The sequence below is a fragment of the Octopus bimaculoides genome, chromosome 18, assembly GCF_001194135.2.
Source record: "Octopus bimaculoides isolate UCB-OBI-ISO-001 chromosome 18, ASM119413v2, whole genome shotgun sequence".
In the NCBI taxonomy this organism is placed as follows: domain Eukaryota; kingdom Metazoa; phylum Mollusca; class Cephalopoda; order Octopoda; family Octopodidae; genus Octopus; species Octopus bimaculoides.
Genome location: NC_068998.1, coordinates 2,865,011 through 2,870,796, shown reverse-complemented (window position 1 = coordinate 2,870,796; position 5,786 = coordinate 2,865,011).

Below are 5,786 nucleotides of genomic sequence, written 5' to 3'. Positions count from 1 at the left end.
GTGACAGGACAGCAGCCGTAAATATCCATTTTTCAAAGAAAAACGGTAAAAATAAAAACAGGTGAAGCAGACTAAACCTTGGCTTGTTACTATGGAAACAGACACCAGTATGCCTGTGGCTTTCGATTGGCTAAAATTACCCCACATTTGCGAACTTTAAAAGCTCTCTTTTACTCTTTTACTTGTTTCAGTCATTTGACTGCGGCCATGCTGGAGCACCGCCTTTTAGTCGAGCAAATCGGCCCTTAACTTTTTATTTATTAATTCTTGGCAAAATGGATTTCATTTCCAAAATTACCGCACAAAACCACACCAGTACGCCGAATTCGAAATCAATTGAAACAAAATTAAAGGAATTGAAGAATGTGTGAGACAAACAGAAAAGATCCGGAAAAGTTTATCTGTGACTTCGAAGTTTCCGTTTGCTCGCAGTCAGCAGACTCATAGCAGCTTGTAAACGGAAACTTTGAAGTCACTTGTAAACTTGCACTTGTTAATATGTGTATGTCACACACACACACATAATGTATGTATGTATGATGTTTAAGAAAGGTAAGTAAATAAGTTAAATGAGTCAACAGGTAAACCATTCAACAATTTGTTTCAGTTTGTCCACGTGAACATCTATCACCTCCTCCTTCCCTCTCTTTCTCCCATCTTCCTACACCCCGTCTACCTTTTTTATATACACATTAATAAACACAATTGAAGGTAAGAGACACGACACAAAAGTGGTAGCGGGCAGAGGTAGACAGCAGCAATGGGGGGGGGCAATAAGGTGGAGGCGGTGTTATGAATGAGGGCGGCGGCGGGATTGACATCAGCGGTGGTGGTGGTGCCAGAGGGCCTTACGTGAGTCTATGGCGAGAGGAAGTTAGTTTCTAAAGATTTATGGATATCTTGTGGACTGAGTCACATCTTACAGGCAACAGCTGATACAACAATGTCAAAAAAAAGTACGAAGGCAACTCATATATAAATTTAGATAGATATTATTGGTAGATATGTAGGTAAGCCGGTAAGTAGATAGATAGATAGAGAGAGAGAGAGAGAGAGAGAGAGAGAGAGAGAGAGAGAGATTGATAGATATGTAGGTATTTTTTTCTCTCCGGGCTCTATACCCCCTGAACTTTACTCTTCATCCTTTCAGGGACTATAAAATAAATACCAGCTAAATTCTGGTTCGCCGATATAATCAACAAATTCCGGTTAATTTTTTGCTATTACATCCATCTCAAATTCTGATCGGCGGACTTCCGGAATATCTATCATTACCTCATATAGAAAGGAAAGGGTGAGGGTAAGGGTGGTTGTTTCCTTCTGTGAGACGGGTGTTATAGTAAAATGATACCCTAACTCCCTCCATCAAAATTTCTAACTTTCGATGCCAGTGCCGCCTGGCTGGCACGTAAAAAGCTCCATTCGAGCGTGGTCGATGGCAGTGCCGCCTGACAGGCTCCCGTGTCGGTGGGATGTGAAAAAGAACCCACTACACTCTCGGAGTGGTTGGCATTAAGAAGGGCATCCAGCTGTAGAAACCTTGCCAGATGAGATTGGTGTCTGGTGCAGCCTCCCGGCTTGACAGTCCTCAGTCAAACCGTCCAACCCATGCCAGAATGAAAAGCGGACGTTAAACGACGACGATGTGCTTCTATTAAAAACAATTGACGCTCTTGTGATATACAGGACATATTTCCATGGAAGCCATGTATGAAATATGATACGCATTCCCAATTTTTTCAACAACTAAAGTGACGTAGTTGTATGCTGTCAACTTAATGTGACAGTCCCCTGAAGGGAATAATACTACTGTTGGCTAGACCTAGGAAGCTGCACAGCTTCCTGTCGGTTTTGACACATTTCCTGTGTCCTTATGTTTACAAGGGGGAGACAAGCACCTCCACCCGGCTAAGCCTGCATCCAGAGCCATGTTTCTGAGTCTTTGCTCGTCATCAGTCAATATTCCCTTCAGGAGACTGTCACATTAAGTTGACAGCATACAACTACTTCATCGTATCACTACTGCCTAAATTTCTCTGAGAGATTTAGAAATGTATTATTTCTAAACTAAACTAACTTAATACTTATGAAAGGGAGCTTTATGTAATTCAGAACGCATGAAACAAGTGCTAACTAGAAGTCTGACAACAAGCAAAGACGTTTAGGAAGAATACATAAAAGTGCTTTGGACAGGTAAAGAGTTCAGGTGGTATGGGGTGTGATTTGAGGGGGGACTTGCAGCTGTTTCTAGCTGACTGATCGATCGATCGTTTCGATTGTCAAAAGGTGTTATCTGCTCATGTTGCAAGAATGTTTCCTGGGTATGCGTGTTGTGACTCAACAAATCCTGCAGTAAACGAAATTTGTCATGAATCATAGAAAATACTTTGTCAACCCATCAACAGCTGTGTAGAAATATTCCGCGACCATCAACACACACACACACACGATTAGATAAATATAAAATACTTGAACAAAGATATCAATGCATACAAACTATTATTTGATATATATATATATGTGTGTGTATGTATGTATGTATGTATATGTATATATATATGATAGAAAACTCCGAATGACCCGTCCTTGTTTTCCTTCTATCGTCTGTCTGGATATTTTGTCCCTTTTTTGTTTCACCTGTCTGGATATTTTGCGTTCTTGTCCCATTTATGGGAGGTAGTCACTGACGTTGGCTGGTTTCGTTATTCCCCCATCTCCATCTACTTCCTATACATGTCTCGACACCGTCTTTCTTCCTTTCTCTCTTCTTCTCACTCCCTCCCTCCCGTCTACTCCCTCCCATCATTCTAATAGTGTCTCCATATGATGATGACACATTAGTTTTGATAAATTCGTCGGGGTTGACTCACCTGACTGCCGTGTATAATGATGTTGATGTTTGGTGGTCGTAGGTAGCTGTTTTTTTTATTGTTATTTTATTATTATTATTATTATTATTATTATTTGCTGTTTAATGTTCACGGCAGTTTTAAAAAATACAAATCAGCAACAACACGTAAACGAACAAATAAAACAGAAAACAAGGTGGGTGTCTTCACTTGAATATACTGACTAATCAAATATCTTTATCTCGCCTTGAATCTGTAACAAACTATTTGGCTAAAACCAGCGTTTCCCGCCAAAATCTGTTAACGTCTTTCTTCTTTTCTATCTACATTCTTTCTTTCTTTCTCCCTCCCCCCACAACGCTTTGCTTTTATAATTCCCTTAGTGTTTTCAAATGGCAACACTTCAAGAATAATATACAACCTGTTTCTATTTTATCACGAAATATCCGACTGAACAGCAAAAATGTCTCGACTAAATTGTAAGCAAGGCTTGTGTGAGCATCCATTTGGCCAATAGGCGTTTGTGGTTGCGAGGCATGGGCTCTGAACAAATACGAAGGGAATATAATCAATGCATTTGAAACGTGGGTGAATGGGAGAATGTTACGAGACCCTTACAAGCAGAGGTTTGGAAAACGTTATCATGGAAGGAAGGGATCTTTCTGAATTGACGGGCACCACTTGTTTTCTTAACGAAACACTTTCAAACTGGTAGAATGTGTCATATAAAACATCTTTTTCTCTTAGCCTTCTTAACAAAAATTTCTACATTGCAAGTTATTTCATGTTAAACTTCTCTCTAAGTTTCTTCTTTTCCTGCATGTGGTCGCTCGACTTGTATAGAAATAGTAACGGAATTTCTCTCAAATCACACCCTGCCATCGAAGAGTGTATTGGGTAATATTGCGGTCCTAGATACCATTTAAGAAGATGGGATGGTCATGTGTGAAATACTTTTAATCAGAAGTTGGCCTAGGGTTAACAGCATTCGCCACCACCACCTCAGCAACAACAACTATAGCAGTAACGACCAGAACAATGATTATAACAACAGCAGCAACAACTACAAAACCCACACCAACATTGCCATGAGTAGTGGCTGTTGGAGTTGGTGTGAATTGGATAGAGACCATTGTTGTGTGGACTTGCTGGCTGCGTGTTATCATAAATAAAGCAAACTCATGAATGTTTAATATATTTATTGATAGAAATAAGGCGGTGAGCTGGCTGAACTGTTAACATGCTGGGATAAAATTTTAGCGGCATTTCATCTGCTTGTGTGTTCTGAGTTCAAATTCCACCAAGGTCGACTTTACCTTTCATCTGTAGATCAAACAGATTTTGTTATTGCCTTATTTATGACTGGCAGAAGTCATGGGTTCCAATCACAGTGACCTTCCTTGGTGACCATTCATTCTAGAAGCTTCCAAGAAAGCATGAACACGCTCGACAGTGCTGTTAGTGATCCACTGGCGCGGTGAGCAGTCATCGAGTATGGTTCAATTTCGATTTCACTTGCCCCAACAGGTCTTCGCAAGCAGAGTTTAGTGTCCAATGAAGGAGAGGTTGGTATGGGTGCCAGTCGTCGGATTCGGTTCGATTTCAATTTCAGATTCAAATTCCAAATTCCAAATTCCAAATTCACTTGCCTCAACAGGTCTTCGCAAGCAGGGTTTTTAGTGTCCAATGAAGTAAAGTAAAGATACGGATTAGTGAGCTGGCTCACAGATTATGCTCTCACTTGCCTTGCTGGGTCTTCTCACGTACTGCATATTTCCAAGGGTCACGGTCACTGGTCATTGCCTCGGTGAGGCCTAAGGTTCAAAGATCGTGCTTCACCACCTCATCCCAGTGAAGGCGCATGGCTCAGTGGTTGGAGCGTTGAGCTTACGATCATGAGGTTGTGAGTTCGATTCCCGGACCGGGCTGCGTGTTGTGTTCTTGAGCAAAACACTTTATTTCACATTGTTCCAGTTCACTCAGCTGTAGAAATGAGTTGCGACATCACTGGTGCCAAGCTGTATCAGTCTTTGCCTTTCCCATGGATAACATCAGTGGTGTGGAGAAGGGAGGCTGGTATGCATGGGTGACTGCTGGTCTTCCATAAACAACCTTGCCCAGACTTGTGCCTCAGAGGGTAACTTTCTAGGTGCAATCCGATGGTCATTCATGCCCTTAATGTGGCACCTGCATGAGTACTTTTCACGTGATGCATGCACACACACATATCTAATCTTTTATCATTTGTTTCAGTCATTGGATTGTGGCCATGCTGGGGCACCAGTTTTGAAGAGATTTGTTGAACAAATCGATTACCGGTACTTTTTATAAGTCTTGTATTTCTTCTATTGATGTTTTTGTCAAATTATTCTGTCATAGAATGTGAACAAACCAACACCAGTTGTGAAGCAGTGGTGAGAGGACAAGACAAACACAGACACAAATGCGCGCGCACACACACACACACACACAAATATATTTGACAGGGTTTCACACAGTTTCCATCTACCACATCAACCTACAAGGCGTCATTCAGTTGAGTGCTATAGTAGAGGGTGCTGTGAAGTGGAACTGAACCAGAAAACATGAAAGCTTCTTATCCATACAACCAGCATGTCACTGAACCTTGTCTGTCGTATTTCTTTAAACTGGTTGATTTATTAAAGAATATGGCCACGAGTTTCTTATGCAGGATTTAATGAAGTTCAGCCTGATTGATCCCCGATTAAATGTATTTTTTTTGTGTGTTGACATTTATACTTCAAACAATTTTTGTTTAGGTTTTCTACTTTATATATATATATATTTACATTAACCTGCACATATACACACATATATATATATATATATATATATATATATACGTATATATATGTGTATATATATATATATATATATATATATATATATACATACATATATACATATATACTATAT